Source organism: Syzygium oleosum, unplaced genomic scaffold (genome assembly GCF_021117445.2).
Source record: "Syzygium oleosum isolate NSW1041296 unplaced genomic scaffold, Sole_v2.1 Sole_v2.10, whole genome shotgun sequence".
NCBI classification, from domain to species: domain Eukaryota; kingdom Viridiplantae; phylum Streptophyta; class Magnoliopsida; order Myrtales; family Myrtaceae; genus Syzygium; species Syzygium oleosum.
The window spans coordinates 111,317-139,159 of NW_026607494.1; the positions used below are offsets into that span (position 1 = coordinate 111,317).

At 44.2% G+C, this 27,843-nt stretch overlaps 1 pseudogene; it reads right to left on the reverse strand.

Annotated features, from left to right (window-relative positions):
* Positions 1 to 27,843, reverse strand: part of LOC115661386 (sugar transport protein 12-like) — a 40,044-nt pseudogene that overhangs the window by 7,160 nt on the left and 5,041 nt on the right.

Consider the following 27,843-nt stretch of genomic DNA (forward strand, 5'->3'; position numbering starts at 1 on the left):
TGACACACAAAAATCGAGAAACGACCTCAAACAGACGGCCGGACGTCGATTTTTCGTACCCGAGCGTTCGTCGGCACCGTTTCACGAATTCCGGCCAACATTCCATTTTATAAACATGTTAAACGATCATGAAACAAGAACACACGCTCTGATACCAATGAAGGAAATGGATTCCCAGAAATTGCGGAAAAACAGGAAACACATTCTCTAAAACACATTCCAAAACACGGAAAACGTGCCCATTCTATACTTGAATCACCGATCGAATGAAGCATATTACGTAAACGAACATACTCTCTTTGCCACAGATTAAATGCACCTATTGCAGCCTCGAGAGAGAGAGCGATCCTTCGATTGTTGAGTAAAGTCACTTTTTGGTTTTTAAGTTTTCAAGTGAGTGAGAGTTTCTGATAGTGAACCAAAAGCACTTACAGAACACACGTAAGTTTTTTTTCTTCTCACTTTTGTTCCCACAAAATAACTGCCATTTGCGGTTATTTTCTTTCATGAGTTGGGTTAGCCCATCGTGGGCGGCCCATTTATTCACAAAACCCATCAACGACAATGCTCTGCGCGGCCGACTGGATCTCCAGGGGAACATCTCACTCGGCACCAGCCACCCCAGTGGCCCCCACAAGAAGGCAAAGGCGGACACGAAGGTACAGATGTAGATCACCACGACGATGGCGTACCACCTGGGGAGGGTGTCCACTTGGCCCGTGACGCCAAACTTCCATCCGATCAAGGACGCCACCGCCACCTGTGCAATCACAGCCGTTTAAATTTTTCACAGAAAATAGAGATTGGACATTTGCGACTAGACACACAAAGAAACAGCCAACAACAAACGATGGTCAAAAGGATTTCTACTGACTCTTCATTTAAAATCCAAATATGGTCGGATGAGATAACAGGGAGTGGATAGTGGAAGATACTTAGGAAAGAGTGAAATGAGTTTAAAGATGTTTCTGTACTTGAAAGATGAGCATCAACCCTCCACCCCAGAAGAAGAGACGGCGACGTCCCCACTTATCACTCCCATACACGGAGATGAATGTTGCGGCCACATTGAAGCCACCGGTGATGAGTGCAGACATGAATGATGCATCGTTCCCGAATCCGATGGTGATGAATAGATTTGGCGCGTAGAACATGATCATGTTCATCCCAGTAAGCTGCTGAAACATTGGGATGAGCACCGACATGATTAGGTGTGGCCGGTACTTCCTCTTGCTGAGGTTGCTCTAGCGGTCCTTCACGGCCTTGGTGGCCTCCACGATGTCGTTGAACCTAGCCTCCACCTCGCGGTCAGAGACCCCCCCGGATGCGGCAGAGCATCTCCCGCGCCTTGGTGGGATTGCCCTTCTCGAGGACGGAGTTGGGGGTATTGGGGAGGAGGAAGGCCGAGATGTCAATGATGAGAGCGGGGACCGCTGCGCCACCGAGGCTCACTCGCCACCCTTCGCCATTGGCCATCTTCTGGGTGAAGTAGTTGACCACGTTTGCGCACAAGATGCCCACTGTGATGGACTGCTGGAAGAGCACATTGAGCGAGCCACGGTGCTTGTATGGCGCCATCTCCGACACGTAGAGCGGCACGGACTGTGAATTTCGAGTACATGTACCATGTTATGTTGAGTTAGGCCAATTTCATTGCAATCTCAAGGACTATATCGACAAATTAGAGATATAGAATGATATAAATTGATATCTGAATTCTGCTTAATTTCTTGGGTTGTCAAACATTTAAGTTGCTTATGATGCAAGAAAAGTTGAAGAGCATAGCGGCGCTATCCAAAGCTATATGTACAGACATATCTAACATTTTTTAACATATATTAAAAAAGATTAATGATTTAAGCCGATTAGTTCTTTTCTATTAGGAAAATGTAGGAATTTTAAATTAACTTGATATATTATATACAGGACTTTTAGATGGCCTTTTGAGAGATCTACAAAGGAGTCTTTTTTTTTTTTTTGGTCGAAGACAAAGGAGTCTAGTACTTGGTCATCTTTTCACAAGCAATATTTATAAAATTCTAAGTAACAATGAATAGGTCAGCGAAAACAATGATGCGTTTAAAGGCAAAAAAACATACGTAAAAGCATGTATATGCATATAACCTAAGGAAACTTGGTACAAAATAATTAAGGAGTTTTACCTGAGTGGCAAAGCCGACTCCGATGCCAAGCAGAAACCGGCCAATGATCAGCATTACAATGTTCGGAGCGGCAGCATTTACGAGAGATCCACAGAGGAAGATCATGCCGCCGAGCAACATGGACCACCTCCGCCCCAAGCTCCTGGTTACCTTGGACGCGTTGAACGAGGTCACGAGCGCCGCCAAGTAGAGTGACGACATGAACATAATCAGCGTGAAGCTGTCAAACTTGCAATATTGGTTCGTCGACTTACCCAATAACTCCTTTCGGCACACAATAGGGAAGAACCTCTTTAGGAACGGAGTCATGGGCATCACACCGCCTAAGCGAATAAATCACGAGACAGAATCTTAGTCGCGATAAAATTAAGACTAAGATGCAAACACATAAAAAAAGCCTGATAAGATGAGAGCATTACCCGAAATACCCGTGTCGTACCCAAATATCAAACCCCCCATGGCGGTGGTGATGCATGTGATGAGAACGTAAGTGGTGACTTTCCCGGGATAATCCTTGGGGCCGCCACCGCTTTGGATGCCGAAACCGGCTGCCATCACGATGAAACTATAAAAAAAACACAGACTGTAGATTCGACGCCGATGGAGAGTCGACTACGTTTGTGTCTGGTGTGTCTCTTCTTTCTCTACATTGAGTTCTATTCCCACAAGTACAGTGCAGTGTTCAGGGAGAAAGTGTGACTGGGGAAAGCTACAACGTAGGGAGTTCAACTGTGAAGGACTCCTATGATCTTATTGATCAGAACTTGCAACAGTGCGAGATATCCGGAAGACATAAAAACCGATTGGAAAATTAAAAAGATGTTCGCTCGTTTTACGACGAGGAATATCCTTCACCGAAACTTCGATTTTCGGTTTTTATTAAGGTAGGTTCTGTAGTTTGATTACTAGGAGAGTTGTGGTGAAAAATAAAGTGTAACAAAAGATTGTATGGAATGGATAGAAACCGAATGGACTGGAAATGGATCTGAGATCAACAAAGTTTCGAGCTACGTTACAATACTCCTATGAAAGCTGTAAAGGACTTGAAAGTTAACTAAAGCTACAGGAAGCTGTAAATACAGGAAGTAAAGGTACATAGGAAACTAAAGTGCAGATAAGCTTGAGTGTTTTTGCATTGTTGTTGGTCGTGTCCTTTCCTCTTTGCTTCCTCTGAGTATTTGTATCTCCTCCTATCTTGCAACTGCTCGTCGGTTACTTCCATGTTTTCAAACTTTGAATATTTTGGCGCTTCCAATAACTGCCTTTTCTAACCACATTTTTCCAGTTTTATTGTCCGCCAAAACTTGATCTCAACCGCTAAGATGATTTGAAATCTGGACAAGTAACTTTCCATAATATGCTCGTGCTTACTATTCCCGCTTCTGCTCATAACTTCTTGCTATCGTGACTTACGTGGCTGGGCTGTGATTCTTCAGTGTATTCCCGAAGTGTGAACCTCTCGAATTTCGGGAAAGGATCGTTGTCCTGAGGCATAAATATTCCAACGTCCCGAACTATGACTCTCCATATTTTGGTGAATATACATATTTTCATCAATTACCGAATTCGAGACATGATGCCATTCACACTTGCTTCTCAGCATGTTTCCGAATTTGGTCCAGACGTGTTTCGGAAGATGGCTGATTTCATTATACACCAAATTCGGCATTAAAGCCGATTCAGCACTTATGCCGATTCTTATTTTGGTGTCAACATATGCCCCATTTTAAAAGGATTAAAAGAACTTTTAATTCTTTTAAATGCCAAAAGAAAAGACACTTACGTCTTATTGCTGTCGCTTCGTCACCTTGCTTCGCGCGCTTTGCCCTTTCGTCTTCAAAACACTTCTTCTAAAAATCGTTCCTTTCTTCGTGCCCTTACATTCTCACCTTTTCGACTCTCTGCAACTTTTCGATTCTCTGCACTCTCTCTCGGTTTTCATCTGAACCCAATGGCTTCCAAGGCTTCCAAGGAGCAAACTTTTTCTTTTTCTGCATCAGACGCTCTTGATCGCTACCATATATTCCGAGATTCTGAAGATTTCAACGAAGAATTTCATCTGTTCTCCGTGGAGAATGACTTCGAGGATTCTTTCATCCTTGGTCCAGCAGTTCACAATCATTTTTCCGTTCCAAAGTGTCTATCAAGCCACTTCCCACGTCACCAATTTGAGGTGCTTCCGGTCCATGAGTCATCTATCTTGGCATATCAGTGGCACTCTCGTCTTAGGGCTTTCTCCGACTTTGAACCAGATTTCTACCAATGGTATCTTCGACTCCTCCCTTCTAAGGGTCCCCTTTGGGATACCCTTTCAATTCACAATGCTCTGCGTCTTAGCTGTTTTGATTACCATTTAAATCGCGAACTAATCGGAGCATTATCTTGCTTTTGGTCGACTTCCACTAATTGCTTCTTTTTCCCTTTCTCCCCTATGTCGGTAACCTTACTTGATGTATACTGCCTCACTGGGCTCTCTCCTTTGGGTACAGACCCATCTACCCTATCTCCCGATTCTCGTTCAATGCTTGGTAAATTATCTGACTCTGAAATGGCCTATGGGGCATTTATAAAAAAGTATTTCAAGAAGGAGAGCATAGTGACCGACGAGGAGCATACTGCTTTTCTTTTATATTGGCTCTATAAATTCCTTTTCTGCCATCCCATAGTTAGGATTTTGAACGATTTTGTTGTTGTTGCCTCCGCTCTAGCATGAGGGACCCCACTGGCTCTGGGCAAAACCATGTTAGCCTTGCTATATCGAGGCTTAGCCCATGCTTCCTCCTCTATTGCTTCAGAAGAAGTTAGTGGAATTTTTGGTGGTCCTCTCTGGCTCCTTTAAGCATGGGCGGCTTTCTATTTCCCTGCCTGGTTTTCTAAGGATCAAGTTATCCAACCTCTTTCGATTTCCATTCCTGACCACCTAGTCTGCCAGGTCTTGAGTAGGAAATTAATCCCTATTTCCGAAGAACCATCTTCTTATCTTCGGTATTTTATTTCTCAAATCTATTCTATTGAAGAGAATCCATATTCCTTCACTCCTTTCTTTGTTTCCCGATTTAAGTCCTACCTCCCTGCTTTCCAGAAAAATAGGAGTGACTTCTGGCAAACCGTTCTGACTTCTGTTGATCTTCCTGTAAGATTTTCAACAAAAGGCAGATTCGTTGCTGGTTTTGAAATTTACTCTCCCCAATACTGTGCCAGACAGCTTGGGCTGATTCAAGGGGTTCCTGTTCCAGCCCTTTATACTTTCTCTTATGCTTCCTTTGACAAAATATCCTGCAAGCTAAAAGATAATCAACCTTTTGTTGAACTGACCACACTGGTTCGGGGTATTCATCGATTGTCTCGTGTTGTCGAATTCATTGGATATCCCAACCGTTCTTCAGCTGATTTTGATCTCTGGTGGGATGGTTATCGAAAGACCATATTTTCAGATCCTCTGGATCAAATTCTCCTGAAGATAAGGGATGCTATTCCTCTTACATTGTCAAAAACAATCGAAGCTGCCAATGTACCTTCAACTAAACCAGCAGAGACTTCTAAAGGTAACTTGATTCTGCTTTTTCATATCCATGTATTTCGTTTGATACTCAACTTCCAATCTGACTTTTTATTCTTATAGTGAGTAAGAAAAGGAAAGCTTCAGACTCACCTGCCCCTGCTCCAAAGAAAGTACCAGCAAAACGTAGTGTAAGGAGAGTGATTATTCGATCCTCAAAGTCACCTCCGGAGAGCTCTCCAATAATGAATCAATCTCCCGAACCCACACTACGAGCCATGATAAAGCCACGTACTCCAAAAGGTAATTCTCATACTTTACTTTGGAGGTAATTACAGCACTAACTTGTTTATCTTCTGATTAATCCAGGAACTCATAAGACCTATCAGCCCAGTACTGCTTCTCCTGTTTCCCTTCCTAGTAAGGATCTTACCCCACTAGCTTCTAGTCCTTTACCAATGATCCTTGCTCCTTTGGCAGAGGCTGAATTGATTCAAGAACAACCTTCTGTTCCACATCCAAAAGAGAGTATACCACCAAAGGATACTCTTGCACCTGTTGTAGGATCTGAAAAAGATCTTTCTTCGTCTTTCATCGGTAAATATTACTATCTTTTGTTTGATTCAAGATTTTATACTGTTGTCTAATATACATAGGCCAACATTTACAGTTACTGATGAGACCACTCCTGTGCTTCAAAAGACTCCAATTTTTTAAAAAGCATCAAGTGTACCACCATTTGCAGACACTGATGAGCCTCAAGAGACTTCAATTTCTGAAAGAGTATCAAGTGTACCACCATTTGCAGACACTGATGAGCCTCAAGAGACTTCAATTTCTGAAAGAACATCAAGTGTACCATTACTATCTGCTACTTATACAATTACTGTTTTGCCTCCCTCCACATCTCGTGCTGTGCCTAGTCCACCTGCCGAGATAGAAATTTGTTCTCAAGCTGAACAGGCAGAAATGGAAAGGATATTAGCAGGTACTCATCCTAGCTCTTCCACAGCTCCTGATTCTCCAGAGTCCTCAACTTTATCAATGTCTGCTGAAATTCCTAGAGAAATAGCCAAAGCTAAATGGGAAAAGCTCCTTAACTTGTTGGAACCTGGCTATGGAAAGTTGATCAATGACTCTGATAAGGAACGCCAGGCAAGGATTCTATTCCAGGAAGTATGCTCTGGTAATCCATCCTTTGTTTTATCTGAGCCTTTCCAGGACAAGATTGATCTCTTTGCTGTTGGCTTTGTGGATGCTGTGAGCACAATAAGAGTCAACCTTGATCAACTTCCTCGCCTTCTCTTTGGGGAAAACCGAGGACTGGCAATCCAAGATGAGCTAGCCCGTAAGCGTGAAGATGCTCGTCTTTTCTACAACAATTTCAAAGTTGAAGAGAGCAAACTTCAACGCTTGGAGGCCAGGAAAAAAGAGCTTGAGGCAGAGCTGAGGATGGTGAATGCTCAATTAGAAGAACAGAAGCTCACAGTTTCCACTTTTTGTCCTACACTCAGGCGTAAAATGAAGCAGTGTAGGGAGTTGGAAAAAGAATTTGATGCTTCTATTAGAATAGTCAGAGTCCATGAAAAGAAAAGAGCTGAGATTATGGATGAAAACCATAGGCTTGATTGACTGAATTGAGAGATTTTGTAATCGAGGCCAAAGCTCTATTGGCTAAATGGAAATAAATTGAAAGTCCTGCTTGCTAGATTTTGATCTCTTTTACATTCACTTAATATCCCGATGATACAAACTCCCGACGCTGTACTCTGTTCACATCAATAATTTAACCCTCTTGACCAAAGTTTAAACCTAATCTCGATTCGACTCCTTTGACATTTAAACTAATTCAAAGAAAATCGCTCCATTGCAACTTTCATAACTTAAAGGTTAAATAATAACCTTCCCTTTTGCTTATCCTCTCTGGAATTACTAACTTCAAAGATAACTGTTTGTCCATATGTATAAACCACGTTCTGCCTCTATCTTAGTTCCCAAAAAGAACTCTGGCGCACTACTACCCACGATCTGCTCCATATCCTTTACCTTTATAACTGCCCAAGCTACCAAATCTTTCCTGGAAACTCACAGTCCTGTTCATGATGTCTTCACATGGTTCTTCATCCCAATTGCTTCTCTGGTCCCGATCAAGATGTCGCATTTCCTATGAAGGTAAATTTTCCACTGAACATTACTAGATTTGGGCTTTGACAACTATCTAACATGGACAACTTGTTTATTCCACTATCTAGGTGATCGGTCCTTACGGAGGCGATTGCACGAATTACTCTCTCAAGGACATCATACTTTATTATTGAATTGCAAGCATAAGGTAGAAGTTACCGATTTGACCAACTTCTTTAGATCTAAAGTGTTTCTATCTGCAGATTCTGCCTTCCTAGGTCTGGTTTGGGAGCTATGCTCCTTATTCCCTGCTAGCTTTGATGAATTCGAGCATAATGTGAGGGAAATTTGGAATTTGGAGCCTACCATTGTGGAGGCTGACGCCCTTCATCTTCATATTGAGGAAGAATCTTCCCGATTACGACATTCCAAAGAGAAATATGCTCAAGCTTAGGACTCCTGTACTCAAGCTAGAGATGACGTTGAGATGTCACGTCAACTTCTCAATTTCCTTTCCAATCATCATCGTGTGGAGTGGAGGATACTCAGAGATGAAATTTCCCATGTCAAGTCTATGGTTGAAGTTGCTTCAAACAAGTACAGGCAATTGCTTCAAGAAGCTTGGGAGAAGTTTGAAATTGTCCGCTTTCATTCTTGTCACCTAGAATATCTCGAGGGACAACAATCTAAACTCCATCAGGATCTTACTTTGCATTCTCATTATGTAGCCCAAAATCTCAAACTTGTTAATGACTTGCAGATCTTTGTCACCAAGATTAGGATGTACTTTCATTTCGAGTGAATAAATTAACTTCCTTGTGTTTCCCAGATTGATGGATGATATTTCTTCAAAAATTTCCCATTTATAGAACGTGATAGTTCTTTTCCATTGACATCCATCAATCGGTATGCATTCCCACTAAGCACTTCGGTAACTAAATATGGGCCTTCCCAATTTGACGACCATTTACCGAATTCCCTGTTTTGGAGGTTAAATGGCAAAATTGCTTTCCACACTAAATCCCCCACAAGAAACTGTTTGACTTTAACCCTTTTATTAAAAGCTCTAGCCACTCTTCTCTTTTGTGCAATCAACTGATCCAAAGAAGCTGCACGAATCTCATCCAGCTCATCCAAATTTATGTGCATCCAATCTCTATAATCTTCGGACAACATTTCACTCTGCAATTGAACTCTTAAAGATTGTACTGTTATCTCCATCAGTAAAACTGCTTCTTGTCCGTATGTAAGCATATAAGGGCTGACACCTGTGCTTGATCTTCGTGATGTTCGGTATGCCCACAACACCGTCGACAGTAAAACATCCCATTTTCTTGGATTTTCTTCTAGATGTTTCTTGATCAGTCCAATAATAACCTTATTAGTTGCTTCAGCTTGTCCATTCGCCTGGGGATAATATGGTGTGGAATAGACCATTTTGATTCGTCTTGATCGTGCAAATTCTATTACTTTACTTCCAGTGAATATTGTTCCTTGATCCGCAGTAATCGACTCAGGCAAGCCAAACCGATGAATTATATTTTCTTCAATAAACTTGACCACAGTCTTTTGTGTAATACTCTTATATGGAATGGCTTCCACCCACTTTGTAAAGTAATCCGTAGCCAATAAAATGTAACTATGCTTATGAGAAGAGGGTGGATAGATCTTACCTATTATGTCCATTGCCCATCCCCTAAATGGCCATGGTTTTATGATAGAATGGAGCTCCATAGCAGGTACATGTTGCAATGATCCATGTTTTTGACACGAGAGACATGCTTTGGCATAGTTGATATAATCCTGCATCATTGTTGGCCAAAAATATCCATACCTTTTTAATAGCCATCTCATCTTGATTCCTACTTGATGAGCTCCACATATACCTTCATATGCTTCTGCCATAACCAATTTTGCATTATCTTCATCAAGACAGCATAAGAGCAATCCATCTGAGGATTTTCGGTATAATTCTTCTCCTAATATAACATATTTCTGGGCTTGCATCCTCAGCTTTCGATCTCTCGAATCTGAATTCTTCAAATATTCAATGATGGTTTGTCTCCAATCCTCTTCTTGAACTACTTTGCTAACTGCTATCGATATCGTTCTATGTTCAATAGAAGGTACCGACAGCGTTATAGTAGTCACGATGTTTGCCACTTCTTTTGATATTCGGTACCCAGAAGCTACTTGAGCCAACTTGTTAGCCTCGAAATTCGTGTCTCTTTTCACATGAATTATGTCGTACTCTCTGAATTGCTCTAACTGCCTCTTGGCCAGATAGTAATAACCAATCAAATTTTCATTTGAGCATTGGTATTCTCCCTTTAACTGTTTCACCACTAATTGTGAATCACCAAATACTTTGATAAACTGTACTTTCAGCTCAGTCAATATCCCCAAGCCGACAATTAGTGCTTCATATTCAGCCTGATTATTTGAACATTCAAAATCTAACTTACAAACGCACCTTGTAAATTCCCCATCGGGAGAGATTATTATCAATCCAGCTCCAGCCATACTCTTAGCACGCGATCCATCAAAATACATAGTCCATGGTAGCACTTGACTGAGGCTTTGCTTATTTTCTTCCATTTGTAAACATGGATATTCAGTAAGAAAATCAACAATGGCCTGGCCTTTTACTGCCTTGATCGGCACATATGTTAAATCAAATTCAGACAAGATGAATGCCCATTTGGCTATACGCCCTTTTATAACAGGTCGGGACAGCATGTATTTTATTATATCAGTCTTACCGATCACATGCACTGTAGTTGGCAACAAATAATGTCTTAACTTCATACATGCAAAGTATAAAGATAGACATAATTTTTCAATTGCGGTATATCTTTTTTCAACATCAGTTAGTGCTATACCGCTTGTTCTTTTCCACTTTCATTCTCTTGTGCCAACATACTCCCGATAGTTATATCGGTAGTCGATAAGTACAATTTCAGTGGTTTGCCTGCTTTTGGCGGCACTAATACAGGAGGATTCATTAGATAGGCTTTGATCAAATCAAACGCCTTTTGTTGTTTCTCTCCCCATACAAATTCGTCCTAATTTTTAAGACGCAGAAGCTGTGTCATCGGCTCCATTTTAACAGACAAATTGGCAATGAACCTTCTAAGAAAATTTATTTTTCCAATCACCATCTGCAATTGTTTCTTTGACATAGGATGGGAAAGCTCCATGATAGCCCTTGCTTTGTTCTTGTCAATTTCGATTCCCCTCTGATTGACCAAAAATCCCAAGAAATTTCCTGCTCGTACTCCAAAGGCACACTTGGTTGGATTCATCTTCAATTTATACTTCCTCGTCCTAATAAATGCTTGCTCGAGATAATCTAGATGATCCTCTTGGGCTGATTTCACCACCACATCATCAATATAAACTTCTAAGAATTTACCGATCATATCATGAAAAATAAAATTCATTGCCCGTTGGTACGTGGCTCCTGCATTCTTCAATCCGAAAGGCATAACTACCCACTGAAAAGTCCCGATCGCACCAGGACATCTAAATGTTGTCTTCGGGACGTCTTCCTTAGCAATAAAAATCTGGTTATAACCCGAATGACCATCCATCAATGATAACATCTCATTTCCCGACGCTGAGTCTACTAACATATCTGCCATGGGCATTTGGTATTCATCCTTTGGGGTGGCATTATTTAGGTCCCGAAAATCAATACAAACTCTCAGCTTTCCATTCTTCTTTTTCACAGGGACAATATTTGAAAGCCACTCAACATACCTGGCTGTTTCAATAAATTTTGCCTTCAGCAGCCTTTCTATTTCCTCTTTGACTTTATCGACCACATCTGGAGCAAATCTTCTTGCTAATTATTTGTGCGGACGAAACCCTTTCTTGATTGGAAGGCGATGTTCTATAATATCTCTTGACAAACCAGGCATTTCATGATAGTCCCATGCAAAGCAATCTTTGTACTCTTTGATCAGGTTAACCAACTTTTCTTCCATGCCCCCTTGCAAAAGCGTACTTACATACACTGGACAAAAACAACCAGGCTCTCCTATATCAACCTCTAATAATGGATCTTGAGCCTCCATTGTTCGCTCTTCTTTGACTAACAACTCTTCCCACTCATCAATACAATATGAGGCTTCCACCTTTTGCTGTGCCATTTCCGCCAAATGTGTGAAGTACCTTTCACAAACTTCTTGCAATACGAACTCTTTTTCCATAAAGAATGTGTAATTCTTCTAATGCCAAGCTTGACTTAGGGATCCATTCAGCTTTCATATCCCCGAAGCGGCAATAAGCAAAGGACTGTAGATCTGTCTTTGGTGATTCGACAGCATAACCCTCACGTGAACAATCCCGAATGTCAGTCCATCCGATTGAAGCATATCCCGAATTTGCCTTAACATATTCCAATTTCTCGCCATTCCAAAATGCCAATATTTGATGTAACGTTGAAGGTACACACTGATTAGAGTGTATCCAATCTCTTCCAAGCAACAGATTATATGAACCATCAGCTTCTACTACAAAGAAAGTCATTTTGGACGACTTAGACCCTATGGTTAAATCAAGAACTATTGCCCCCTTGACTTCTGTAACTTCTCCAAGAAAATCAGATAACTGAACATTGGATGGGATGATGGCATTGTCATCTTTCCCTAATTTCTTGAAGTATTTGTAAGATATGAGATTCAAAGTAGCTCCAGCATCTACAAAGATTTTACCGACAGACCTACCATTGACCCTTCCTGAAACAATCAAGGATCTTAAATGCTTTGCTTTTTCAAAGGGTACCTTCTCAAACTTGATAGCTTCTTTGTCGGGAAACTGAAATTCTGCCATGGCTGTCTCTTTTTCTAAAATGTGTTCGATGTCTTCTTCCACTATCAAATTAGTTCCATACCTCGTTGGAAGTCTAACATGGACCATGTTTATCCGTATTGGAGAACCATACCTCTTCGATATCTTGGAATAGCCAGTTCGGCAACTTCTGCCATCTTTTTGTGACAACTTAGGATCTAAGTCCTTTTGTTCCACCTTCCCTTGTTGCTTTGGGTTGAGAGCTACGGTAATCTGCCCAAAATTAATTGTCTGTGGAACCTAAGCAGCTCCTTTCTCCCTTCTCATTTGAATGTGAGAACCACTTCCCGAATCACCTGGTTCTGGTTTACTCTGATCTTTTTCATCGGGAATTCTTCTCCAAACCCAATTACCTTTCCTACTGACAGACGTGAAAGGTAAACCTTGCCTTGCTATACCTCTAGCTTGGCCACTCTCAAAATTCCTTTGTCTGTTTCTCATTCTCTGGAAACGCTTCTTGATGGTTCTGTAAGATGCCTGTCCTGGCGCTCTAACTATTGACCATTTTCCTTCAGGAGGGTCATACGGCACCTTAACTGTTTTTCTTTTGTGGACTTCCAGAGAAATTGATGATGGTGGATCATCAAATTCATCTCCCCAACCAGTCGGCTCGACTGGCAATGATGGAGGTGGATAATCATCCGTATCTCCATAATAGACCACATAGTCAAATTTCCCACTAGGTTCTTCGAGTAATCCGACTTTGGGATCACCTTCCTTGTATCGCTGCCATAAACTTTTTTTCTTTGCCGGCTTTGGTAATGTTTCATTTTCCTCATGAATTTGCGTAACCAATTCCCGACTTGGAGGGGCTAGTCAAGATGAATCAGGGTGGTATTCCTTTCTCTCGCCAATATCTTTTCTTTCAAACGCTTGTGCTGTCTATCTTGGGTGAATTTCCTCCTCTCTTGCTTGTACCGAAGAATTTTCGGTAGCTACAATCTCAGATCTTACCCGTGGTCCGCTTATCCTACGAACAAATGATCCCGATCGGTATCTCCCTCTCGTTCCCCTCATGAATTGGAACCTGGGAAACTCCCGATCTTGCCGAATCAGCTCTTTGTGACAACGAGTGCAAAGTTGTTTGTTGTCACTGTCTGTCGTCTCTCGTATATTAACCATGCTGATCATGTTCGAGCAAGGGTCTGTGTCTACTTCCATTAGGGCTTTGCCTTTGTCTTCAGCAAATTTAATCTTGCCTTGGCGAATTGCCTCTTGGATAGTCTTCCTAAACACAATGCAATTCACCGTATTATGAGTTGTAGAGTGATGCCATTTGCAATATCTCTTGTCTGTTATTTCCTCCTTTGATGGGATTACTTGTCCTTCAGATAATTTGATCATTCCATCTTTCAACAACAGGTCAAATATCTCATCTAACTTATAAATATCAAAGGAATAATTGTTGGTCTCCTTAGCCTTGAACTTGGATACATCCCTTACCCTGGCCGGTTTAAGTGCTGGGCACACATACGGTTTTTCAAGTACCATAGTTGCTACGGCTATCTCATTCTCCTCTTCAGCTATCCCACCATGTTCGGTACTTTCAGCAAATGCAACTGCCTGCCGATTGTCCTTATTCGGCTTCTTATCTTTCTCCTTCAACAAGTGTTCATACTTAGAAACCCGAGCGTTTAACTTAAAGAGATCATCAAAGGCTTGTCCTTCAAATCTTTCCTTAAGGTTAAACCTCAAACAGTTAAAAGCCAAATCTGTAAACTCCTTCTCAGTGAGTGATGTTAAACATCGATTTATGGATTTCTTGAAATGTGCAATAAAATGATCTACTGTCTCGGTACTATATTGATACATCCTGGCCAAATCGGCTACTGTTACCTCTGGTACCATTCGGTAAAATTGAGAATGAAACTGCCTTTCCATCTCAGCCCATATTTGAATAGAATTCGCAAGCAAATTTGTATACCAAGTTAATGCTGTTTTGGACAAAGACAATGGGAACAACCTTAGCCTTAAATACCCATTAGTTCCAGCTTCTCCACATTGTGCCAAGAATCGACCCACATGCTCCACAGTTGACTGATCCTCCTCTCCGGTAAATACAGCAAAATCTGGCATCTTGAAACCCCTTGGATATGGTATGTTATCAACCCAATCGGGATGTGGCTTCCTATATACTGGTCTTGGCAATCCTCTCTCTGCTCCCAATTGTTGCATTACCAATTCTGCGACTCTATCTGGGTTCCATGGCCTTAAATTTTGCTGGCCTAACCAAGGATCTTGACCTCTAGGGTCGAACTGTTGAGGTCGATTCACCCCTTGCTGCTCCATGTTAAAATTAACAGGTAGTGGTGGCCTATAAAGAGGATTTTCTATCACATGAGGATACGGTTGAGTCGCAGGTGGTCTGATATGGTCAACATTGGGCATATTTCCTGGTGGAGGTACATTTATCGCTGGTGGTGCATTTGTGACCATGGGATTAACCAAATTAACATCATTTGGGGCATTTTGAGAGAAATTATAAGCACTCACACCATTCACAAGGTTTATAGGGGTAGGATTCTCTAGCCTTGGTATAATCCTAAATGGAGGTTGAGAATTTGATCCCCCATTATCGTTATACCCCACATGAGGAAGTCCCGATGTTGGTGAGAACGATGTTGTCCCAAGAGGATTTGCATAAAAGGGTGGAACTTGAGAAGATGAACTGGGACGCGATATTACCTCATTTATAGCATTGATCACCATGGGCTTTATCACATCAGTCACATGTCGCACTATATGATTGGTAAAGTAGTTCTGCTGTTCCTCAAACATCCTTTTCATCATGGCTACCAAGGTATTATCTGGTGCCAACGCCCGGGCTTGTTCTTCAGTTAATTGCCGAGGAATGTCGGCATTCTCCTCAACTTGATTAGCCGCAGAATGCTCAGAATGTGCTCCATCAACTGGATTGTTGACATTACCCACCGGTATTCCTTCAGATTGCCCGGTTCTCACCATTTCTCCAAATCTTACCACGCAGGTCCCACCGGGCGTACCAAAAAGATGTTCGCTCGTTTTACGATGAGGAATATCCTTCATCGAAACTTCGATTTTCGATTTTTATTAAGGTAGGTTCTGTCGCTTGATTACTAGGAGAGTTGTGGTGAAAAATAAAGTGTAACAAAAGATTGTATGGAATGGATAGAAACCAAATGGACTAGAAATGGATCTCAGATCAACAAAGTTTCGAGCTACGTTACAATACTCCTATGAAAGCTGTAAAGGACTTGAAAGTTAACTAAAGCTACAGGAAGCTGTAAATACAGGAAGTAAAGGTACATAGGAAACTAAAGTACAGATAAGCTTGAGTGTTTTTGCATTGTTGTTGGTCGTGTCCTTTCCTCTTTGCTTCCTCTGAGTATTTGTATCTCCTTCTATCTTGCAACTGCTCGTCGGTTACTTTCATGTTTTCAAACTTTGAATATTTTGGTGCTTCCAATAACTGCCTTTTCTAACCACGTTTTTCCAGTTTTATTGTCCGCCAAAACTTGATCTCAACCGCTAAGATGATTTGAAATCTGGACAAGTAACTTCCCATAATATGCTCGTGCTCACTATTCCCGCTTCTGCTCATAACTTCTTGCTATCGTGACTTACGTGGCTGGGCTGTGATTCTTCAGTGTATTCCCGAAGTGTGAACCTCCCGAATTTCGGGAAAGGGTCGTTGTCCTGAGGCATAAATATTCCAACGTCCCGAACTATGACTCTCCATATTTCGGTGAATATACATATTTTCATCAATTACCGAATTCGGGACATGATGCCATTCACACTTGCTTCTCAGCATGTTTCTGAATTTGGTCCAGACGTGTTTCGGAAGATGGCTGATTTCATTATACACCAAATTCGGCATTAAAGCCGATTCAACACTTATGCCGATTCTTATTTTGGTGTCAACAAAAATTTAAAAAAAAAAAAAGAAAAGACTAAAAGGAAAAATCTATCCTGGTTTGTTGGAATTACCGGCTATTAACAGTCTTTATCATTGTGTTAAGTTCTTCGTCTCATTATAAATAATCATAATTACAAGGGTTAATACCACGAAAAACCCTAAACTGATACACATGTGACAAATTTACTCCAAACTAATTTTTTTATCACCAAAAACCCCAAATTGGTGCACTTGTGAAAAATTTGCCCTAAATAAATTTTTTGACCACAAAAAACCCAAACTAATACATTAGTGACAAATTTACCCTCCGTTAAATTGGATTAATACCACGAAAAATCACAAACTGTTGCACATGTGACAAACAGAGGATAGAAGCCCGAACCGGTACACCCGTCAACTGTCACGTGTCATTTAACTCAGAAATTTGATGGTAAAATTAACGAAAACTGACGGAGGGTAAATTTGTCATAAATATACTAGTTTTGGGTTTTTTACGGTAAAAAAAATTAGTTTTGGATAAATTTATTACAGGTGTACCAATTTAAAATTTTTCGTGATATTAACCCTAATTACAATTAGAATTGGACATACACAATCTTATTTATTGAAGAATCTATTGTACCGCAAAAAATTCATCTTCATATATTCTAACATGTTATAATTGTTTAATAAAGGATTTATTGTACAGCGGAGCAATGCCTTTAAATGATTTGATACGGAGATAACGAATTTGAACTCTAGACTTCTTATTGATTTGGTTAAGATTTTGGAAGATGATCCAACCTAATAGATTTGAATGACTAGATATTGGACACACGTTGTCAATGTGTGATCCCGGTCAACCGAGAGTCGGGTTGTGACCAAAAGATAATATAGGCAATGCAAGTTACTAAGGGAGCAAAGAAAGGGGAGGCTACTTTCTTGGCAATCTTGAAGATCGAGGAACCTAAAGGTGAAGAAAGTGATGTCCCAACTGAGGTAATCCAAGTCCTTGACTCGTTCAAGGACGTCATGCCTCCCAAGCTGCCGAAGAAGCTTCCGCCTCAAAGGGAGGTGGATCACAAAATCGAGCTTATGCTTGATGCTCGACCACCCGCCATGGCGCCCTACCGCATGGTGCCTCCCGAATTAGAGGAACTAAGAAAACAACTCAAGGAGTTACTCGATGCAGGGTATATCCGACCATCAAAGGCTCCGTTTGGCGCCCCAGTCTTATTCCAAAAGAAGCACGATGGATCACTCTGGATGTGCATCGAATACCGGGCATTAAACATGCCGACGATCAAGAAAGAGCACCCGATCCCTCTCAGTGCCAACTTGTTTAATCAACTTGGAGGAGCACAATGGTTCACCAAGCTTGATCTTCGATCGGAATAGTATCAAGTGTGGATTGCAAAAGGGGATGAGCCAAAGACCGCTTGTGTAACGCAGTATGGATCGTACGAGTTCCTTGTCATGCCATTCGGTTTGACAAATGCTCTGGTCACATTTTGCACTCTTATAAACAAAGTACTCCACCCATTCCTAGATCAATTTATAGTGGTTTATCTTGATGATATCATGGTGTATAGCCGGACGCTCGAGGAACACATCGAGCATCTCAAACGAGTCTTCCAAGTTCTACAAGAGAATGACCTATATGTCAAGTGGGAGAAATGTGCCTTCACACAACGGGAAGTTTCATTCCTAAGACACATCGTCGAGGGTGGACGTGTGCAGATGGACTTAGCCAAGATTACGGCCATTGTGGATTCGAAGCCGCTGACCAAGGTGACGGAGCTAAGATCATTCATTGGCCTCACCAACTATTATCGACGGATCGTCCGAGAATATTCGAGCATCACCGTGCCACTCACGGATATGTTGAAGAAAGAGAAGCCATGAGAGTGGATGGCCCGATGCCAAAGGGCATTTGATCGGTTAAAGCAAGCCATGACCGATGAACCGGTGCTCGTGCTACCCGATCACACCAAGCCCTACGAGGTAGAGGCCGACGCTTCCGGTTTTGCTATTGGTGGTGTTCTTATGTAGGATGGCCACTCAGTGGCGTTCAAGTCAAAAAAGTTGAACGATACTGAACGACGGTATATGGTCCAAGAGAAGAAAATGATCGCGGTGGTGCATTGCCTCTGTACGTGGAGGCATTATCTCTTGGGATCCCGATTCGTCATGAGGACGAACAACGTGGCCACGAGCTACTTTCAAACCTAAAAGAAGTTGAGCCCAAAGCAAGCTCGTTGGCAAGATTTCTTAGCGGAGTTTGATTATGTGTTCGAGTACAAGCCGGGGAAAGTGAACTCCGTGGCCAATACTCTTAGTCGAAAGATGGAGTTGGCATCATCCATTAGTCATGCCGAGAATCCATGGAACGAGCGAATCAAGGAGGGACTCAAAAATGATCCAACCGCCAAGGCACTCCTTGACCATGCACGGGAGGTCAAGACCCAGCAATTTTGGTGTGAAGGCGACTTGCTTTACACCAAGAGACGACGGTTGTACGTGCCATTCCATGGGAAGCTACGGAAGGAAGTCCTACGGAAGTGCCATGATTCCAAGTGGGTGGGTCATCCGGGGATCCACCGTACTATGGCGCTAATAGAGTATCGGTACTATTGGCCTCACTTGCGCGACGACATTGAGGCATATGTACGAACATGTCTTGTGTGCCAACAAGACAAGCTCGAGCAATGGTCGTCGGCGGGGCTTTTGGAGCCACTTCATATCCCGGAGCGTCCATGGGAGAGTGCCTCAATGGACTTCATTGTCAACTTGCCAAAGTTCGAAGGGCGTCGGACTCTCATGGTCGTGGTGGATCGATTTTCCAAGTACGCGACATTCGTGCCTGCATCAAAAGATTGTCCAGCCGAGAAGGCAGCCAAGCTATTCTTGAAACATGTCGTCAAATATTAGGGAGTGCCACAAACGATCGTGAGTGATCGCGACCCTTGATTCACAGGTAGGTTCCGAACCAAACTCTTTTAATTATTGGGGTCAGATCTTAACTTCTCCACGAGTTTGTATCCCAAACCGACGGACAAAGGGAGTGGGTGCACTCTTGGAGTTGTGTCTCCGACACTATGTGAGTACGACGCAAGTAACTTGGGCAAAGTTGATCGATGTAGCCCAATTTTCCTACAATCTTCAACGGAGTGAGTCCACGAACCAAAGCCCGTTCGAGATCGTGATAGGACAGCAACCACTCACCCCGAGTACGATTGCAACAGGCTATAAGGGGAGTAGCCCATCCGCTTTCAAGTTCGCCAAGGAGTGGCATAAACAAGCAAACTTGGCGCGGACTTGTCTACATAAGGCCTCAAAGCGCATGAAGAAGTGGGCCGATAAGAAGCGACGGCACGTGGAGTTCCAAGTCAGGGACTTGGTATTGGCCAAGCTACACCTAGTTCTCCGATACAAAGACGTGCACAAAGGGCTTATCCGTCACTACAAGTGTGACATCCCGAATTTCGGCTCATTTTTGGGTTTTATAAAACGCGTAATTTGTCAGTGTGCTTATAGTAAAATCTCGCCCGGGAACTGATCACTCCCGGTTATCATTTTAAATTAGAGATTTCGCTAGAATCGCACTCGATCGAATTTGGCCGTTATTTAGACCCCGAGCTTGGCAGTCGATTTTTGGGAGTTTCAGGACGAAATAAATTGGACGGTGTCAATATTATCGTAGCCAGCGTTGAGGTTGTCAGGAATAATGGAAAAGGGGGAGTTTTTGACCGGGTGCGAATTTGGACTAGTAGACCTCCCTCGCTATAGTTTGATTTAATTAATTCGGCTTTTGTCCCTTTTTATATGCGAGGCTTATTTTGGACCGGTAGATCGCTTTCGATTTTGAATTTGGGTCATCGGATCGCATTTAATATTTGATTGAAGTTAATTTTTTTTATTATTTTTCTCTCTCCTCTCTCCTCTCTCCTCCGCGCGCACGTTCTCTCTCTCTCTCTCTCTCTCTCTCTCTCTCTCTTCCTTTCTCTTTCCCCTCTAGCCGCGCACGTCTTCCCCCCTGCAGACGTCCCCTCAGCCACGCCCATGCAGACCTACCCTGACACACTTTCTCTCTTCCTTTCTCCTTTTCTTCTCTTTCTTCTTCTTCCTTTCTCTTCTTCTTCTTCTTTGCCGCGTCTGTTCCAGCCTCTGCGTCCGCTTCTGTTCCTTTTCCTTGCTGCCCGACGCCGATCGCCTGAGCTCGCCCGACCTTCTCGCTAGCCGCCCAGCTCCGCCTGGCCACCTAGGTCACCGCCATGCCGCCCCTTCGAGTCGCCGTGCCGTTCAGCCACCGTCCCGTCACCTAGTCACTCTCCCCTCCCCCGACTCCCGTCCACCGCAGCTCCCCCCGCCTCCGCGATCGCCGCTCGACCGCCTGCCCGCCCGACGCCGCTCCACTCGCCCGCCGACGCCGCCGTCTTCCTCGCGCCTTCGCCGCGCCTCCGCGTCATTTCAGCCCGGCTCACTTTCAGCGCTGCCTTTCCCCCTTCCGAGCGCATAAGCATAAGCTCGGCTCGCCGCCGCTCGCCGTCGCGTACGGCGAGTCCCAGCCTGCCGGCTCCGGCCGTCCCGGCTAGCTCCCGCCGCCGCTCGACGCCCGAGTGTCGCTGTCGTCACCACCGAGCGCCTGGGCCGCACCAAACGCCTCGCCCAACCTCTTCTTCTCCCCGTTGGCTTTCCGACGTTCATCGCCGCCGCTAGCCATCGCTCCAGCCTGAAGCCACCCGACCCCGCCAGCAACCGCGCCGTGCCGCTCCGTCGCCGCCGGTTTGCCCCTCCGCCTCAGCCCGATCTCTCTCTCTCTCTCTCTCTCTCTCTCTCTCTCTCTCTCTCTCTCTCTCTCTCTCTCTCTCCCTCACCCTCATCCCAGCTGACCTCTCCCTCTTCAGTTCGCCGCCGCCGCGCCACCGTCGCCGCCGCTCCGGTCGCTGTCCCGACCAGCTAGCCAGCCAGCCCCGGTCAGCCAGCCCAGGCCGTGGCCGGCTCGTCGCCCACGCGACCAAGCCGCGCCCACGCCCCGAGCCCGTGCCCTTGCTCGCGCCCGTGCCCGCGCCCGTGCCTACGCCCGTCGCCACGCCAGTGCTCGCGCCCGTGGCCGAGCTCGCCGGCGCTGCGTGCCCGTCCGACCAGTGTGCGCTGTCGCCCGTCCGTTTCGCCCGCGCCCCCGGCACGCCGCACGGCCATCGCGCCAGCGCGCAGTGCACGCCGATCGGCCATTGTGCCCGCGTTGGGCGGCCACCGCGCCTGTTGGCCAAGGCTGCGCGCCAAGCCTCCCAGATCGTTTCACCCGGGCCTATTTTGGGCCCGAGCCGACTTTTCCCGGGCCAAACTTAGGTAAGTGACTTCCTAAACCCTACCTAGTACTTTGGGTATTTTTAGACTTGTTTAGGATGTGATTAGTATCGGGTTAGGAATTAATTTAGGTGTGGGCTAATTAGACTGATTGTCCTTAATTGGTGAATTATTGTGGCGATAATTGTGCGGCTGATTTAGTGATTGACTGAGATAAATATGCCTGACTGAATTGTTGTGGCGCTTGTGGGTGAATTGGATTAATTGAATGTGCCGACTTGAATGTCGGGTCGGTGGGCCGATGTCGGGAGCATGAATTGAGTTGACTGATGTGGCGTGCTAGATTGACATTGGTGAATGGGTGGTGATTGAAATTGATTTATATGACTAAGAGCATGGTGAATTTTGTATTGTGGTGCATGTGCATGAGAAAAGCCCGGATCGATCGGAGGGCTGAGCCTGAGGCGTGTTTACGCGGGCTGTGAAAGGTGAGTTAGACCTGAGGCGTGGTTACGCGGGTCGAGAGAAATGTCCTGAGGCGTGGTTACGCGGGACTGAGCCCGGCTTGATCTGAGGGCTGCCAACCTGAGGCGTGGTTACGCGGGTGTGGCTAGAAAGGCAAGTAATGACCTGAGGCGTGGTTACGCGGGTCGAGAGAAATGTCCTGAGGCGTGGTTACGCGGGACTGAGCCCGGCTTGATCTGAGGGCTGGCCTGAGGCGTGTTGACGTGGGCCGTGTGAAAGGACCTGGGAGGTCGTGAGAAAGTTGCTTGGCCACGTATGCGAATTGAGTGTGATTGAATTGGCTGGTTGAATTAGTTGGATTGATTGAGTGAAAGCGTGATTGGTGTTTGAGCGATTGTGATGTGTTATTTAATTACTATCATTGCCTTATCACGTGACGACTAACGTGTAGAGTTGGCATGGACTTGATGGCGAGGTAAGTACAATGATGCGAATTTTATATGTTGTGGGGTAGATTGCATGTACGACTTGTCTGGGTACGCATTGGCCTACGTGGGGTATAGGGGGTTGCTTATTGAGACTCGTTCTCACGGTTATTATATAACCATTTCAGATCCGTGACCATGAGTGATTGGAGACGCTGCAAGGGTATCTCGGAGATCAAGTACGGGTCAAGTTGCCCCATATTTTTGTGTGCCCCTCTTTTGTATAGCGAAGTAGGATATCCAACCACTACTCCGTTTTAATGTTGCGTATTTGGAATTATTGTTTTGTGTTATCCCTTCGTCATATTTTACTGTCTGGGTTGTTTTATTTCGCTTCCGCTTGCGTAGTTCGTTTGGGTCGGCGACGCGTCCTGGGACGTCGCGTTCAATACGACCGTGGAAGGGGTGTCGCGAGCCCGTTGGGGTTCGGGGCGTGACATCCCCTGTTGATTTGGTATCAGAGCAAGGTCAGCTCGATCCAAGTTGGTCGAAGCCTGGAGTGATAAGGAGCGATGACTTTGGGGTAGTCAGTTAAGGAGTCTTGTGTGCCATGCGTACCCCCAGACCGTGTGATTGTGATTGCTGAGTGATTATATGCAATGACATGTGAAATGCAGGTGCGTCGGGACTTGAGGTAAGTGCGTGAAACCTGTTGGTTGTGATTGAGTGATGTTGGTGATTTGCTGCCTGCTTTGTGAATTGTGGTTGTGATTTGGTGTCATGGATGATTGGCTGCCTGCTAAGTGAATTATTGTTGTGATTCACTGCTCTAGGGCTTTAGGACTGATATAGTTGGCCTAGGTCTTTAATTCCCGAGGGGAATTATAGCAGGTAAGTGAGTGGTGTGACCTTGTGAGTTTAAGCAGTTGAGGTCGAGGTCATGTAGGTCCGCAAGCTAGAGTTGCAGAGGATTCCAGATGGGATGAGATTTCGAGGGCACTCGAGGGAGTTGGAATTTTAATGGGAAGGCAAACTGAGGAGCGAAATGCTACTGTTGCTACTAATGCCACTGATGCTTAGGCCATTATTGTCGCCGTTAATGGAAATGTTGGGAATCAAGGTCAAGGGCAAGTTAATGCAGTCAGATAGATGCGTCAGCTGGTTGGAAAATATTTGAAATCGAAACCTCTGACGTTCGATGGTAAAGGTGACCCTGAGGCTACATTGCTTTGGAGGTATTCGGGTGCACTGGTGAGGAGAAAGTGACCCTGGCTATATATCAACTCTAAGGAGATGCAAAGGATTGGTAAGAGGGCCCCGAAGTGGGATATTTTAGAGGGCATATTTCCAAGCTGGGGTGTCGTTATCGAGGCCTTCAATGGGAGGTACTTTCAGAGAGTGCGCGAGAACAGAAAATGACAGAGTTTCTTCGGCTTCGCTAAAATTGAATGTCAGTTGATCAGTATGAGGTAGAGTTGGTAAGGTTGTTTAAGTACGCACCAAGGATAGTTAATGATCGTGTGGATAGGATAAGGAGGTTCCGGGATGGACTGAAACCGAACCTCCGCAGTCAGTTGATGTTAATGAACTTAAGGGATTGTAATGAGCTGTATGACAAGGCTTAAACAGTTGAAAGGGATATGAATGAGAGGGTTACCGTATATGGATCGCGATACGCGCCGACTAGGGACAATAGGAACTTTGGAAAGTCGAACTACGACTCCAACGCCGCATGTCGGTCTTATGGAAAGAGGCATAGGAATGACTATTGCCAAGGTAGAAGTGGAGCATGTTGTGGATGTGGACAGTAAGGTCACCAAGTGAGAAATTGTTGAACCGACAAGTTAGGTCACTAATGCAATCGCGTGACCGTGAGTAGGATATTAAGCGAGAGCTGCCTCGCAGATTTATCAGAATCGACTAAGGAAGTAAGGAAAAGTGTATGTTGTGGCTGAGAAGGAAGTGAATGATGCGCCTTGAAAGTCTAGATGCGTTATGAGATGGTATTGGGTACAATAGAAGATGATTTTGAAGTTATCGCTTGAGTGGTCATGTAAGACTTATAATCAATTTTATGGTGAATAGGCGCGATCGATTTAAGGATTTATGGATTACTGATGATATTCTTGGATGGGTTTGAAAGGATAAGTGTTGCTTGGAAATTTGGATTTTGTAAAGAACCAGGGTGATTTAATTTGGGAGACTATTGGATTGAAATTGGAGGGATTAAGCCTCGTCTTTGAGGTGTGGAAAGATAACTATCTTGTGATTAACTCGTTGGTTAAGGAGTCAAGGCTAGAGGACATAGCCGAAGTGTGTAATCTTCCTGATGTCTTTCCTCAGGAATTGCCGGAATTGCCACCTGATAGAGAAGTGGAGTTTGTGGGTGAATTAGCCCCAGGGATAGAACCGATCTTGAAAGTGCCCTATAGGATGTCACTGTCGGAATTGAAGGAATTAAAGGTCCAAACGCAGGAGTTATTGGATAAAGGTTTTATTCGCCGAGTGCGTCTCCATGGGGAGCGCCAGTGTTGTTCGTGAGGAAAAAGGATGGATCCTTGAGGTTGTGCATTGACTACAGACAATTGAACCAGGTGACCATTAAGAATAAGTATCCGTTGCCAAGGATAGATGACATGTTTGATCAGTTGCAAGGTGCATCGATATTTTCAAAGATCGACTTGAGGACGGATTACCACCAATTGAGGATTAAGGAGGATATACCGAAAACGGCATTTAGGACGAGATATGGGCACTATGAGTTTACAGTAATGCCATTTGGACTAACTAATGCCCCCGCTGCTTTCATGGAGTTAATGAATCGGGTATTCAAGGAATTTTTAGATCAGTTTGTGATCGTGTTCATAGATGATATTTTGGTGTATTCAAAGAGTTCCGAGGAACATGAGGTACATTTGGAAAGAGTTCTACGGACGTTAAGGGAGCATGCACTGTATGCTAAGTTTAGCAAGTGCGAGTTTTGGCTGAACCGTGTAGCGTTTCTTGGGCATATAATTTCCGGAGAAGGAATCTCCGTGGATCCGGCAAAGATTGAGGCAGTGATGGATTGGCCGAGACCGACGACAGTTACTGAGGTTCGAAGCTTCTTAGGACTGGCAGGTTACTATAGACGATTTGTGGAAAGATTCTCGGCAATAGCCACTCCATTGACAAGGTTGCTTAAGAAGGAGACTAAGTTTGAATGGACGGAAAAGCGCAAAGAGAGTTTTCAGGAATTGAATATGAGCCAAAGGCGTTGGATGGAATTGCTAAAGGACTATGATTGTGATATATTATATCATCCCGGTAAAGCCAACCGGGTAGCGGATGCCTTGAGTCGGAAATCGAGCATCGCGCATTTATTGGTCAAAGAGTGAATTTTATTGGAGGGAGCGCGGAACTCAGAATTTAAGTTCGAGGTAGGACACCTCTCTAGTCTAATGGCGACATTAAGGATTGAACCAGAAGTACAAGCCAAGATTAAGGCGTTGCAGTCTATGGACCCTGAGATTCAGAAGATTTTGGAGATGGATGCACTAAGAGGAAACCGGACTTCCAAGTGTCCGAGGACGGAATTCTTAAGTTTCGAGGACGTTATGCGTGCCCGATGATTGGGGACTTAAGGAAGAGATTTTGTCGAAGGCTCATAGGAGCAATTACAGTATCCACCCGGGCAACACTAAGATGTACCAGAATCTCCGTCAACACTATTGGTGGAATGGAATGAAAGTAGACGTAGCCAAGCATGTGGCCAAGTGTTTGACGTGCCAACAAGTGAAGGCACAACATTGTAAGCCTGATGGAATGTTGCAACCGTTGGAAATCCCCAGAATGGAAATGGGAACATATCACAATGGATTTTGTAACGGGACTGCCGAGAAGTCAGAGGGGACATGATTCTATTTGGGTGATAGTAGATAGATTGACGAAGTCAGCGCACTTCCTGGCGGTGCGAAAGGACTTCGAGCTAGAAAGACTGGCAGAGTTATATGTGCGACAGGTTGTTCGTCTTCATGGAGTACCGGTATCAATCACTTCGGACCGTGATCCCCGGTTTACTGCGAATTTTTGAAAAAGTCTGCAATCGGCCATGGGGACTAAGTTGCAATTCAGCACGGCCTATCATCCGCAGATGGATGGCCAGTCTGAGAGGACTATTCAGACATTAGAGGATATGCTGAGGGCGTGTGTGTTAGACTTTCAGGGCAAGTGGGAAGAACAGCTTGCATTTGGTGGAATTTGCCTACAATAATAACTACCAGCAGAGTATCGGAATGGCACCGTTTGAGGCACTATATGGCAGGGCGTACAGAACACCATTTTGTTGGGATGAAGTGGGGGAAAGAAGTATAACGGGTCCAGAGTTAGTTCAACAATCGGTGAAACAGTAAAGGCTATCCGGGAAAGGTTGAGAACAGCCCAGAGTCGTCAGAAAAGTTACGCAGACCGAAGGCGTAGGCCGTTAGAGTTTCAGATTGGCGACCATGTATTTCTTAAGATCTCGCTAATGAGGGGACTATCTCGGTTTGGCAAGAAAGGGAAACTAAGTCCAAGATATATAGACCCGTTCGAGATTTTGGAAAGGATTGGGATGTTGGCCTACCGTCTCGCCTTGCCGCCGAATTTGTCGCAAGTTCACAACGTCTCCCACGTGTCGATGTTGAGGAAGTACGAACCGAATCCGACCCACGTGCTGAATCATGTGGTAATAGACGTGGACGACAGGGCGTCGTACGTGGAGAAGCCAGTTCGGATCGAAGACAGGAAGGAACAGGTTTTGAGGAGTAAGACAATTCCGTTGGTTAAAGTTATCTGGGAACATCACGGGACGGAAGGTGCCACATGGGAAAGCGAGGAGGCGATGCGACAACAGTACCCCCAATTGTTTGAGTAGTCGGGTTTGGATTGTAAATTTCGAGGACGAAATTTTTGTAAGGGGGGAAGAGTTGTGACATCCCGAATTTCGGCCCATTTTTGGGTTTTATAAAACGCGTAATTTGTCAGTGTGCTTATAGTAAAATCTCGCCCGGGAACTGATCACTCCCGGTTATCATTTTAAATTAGAGATTTCGCTAGAATCGCACTCGATCGAATTTGGCCGTTATTTAGACCCCGAGCTTGGCAGTC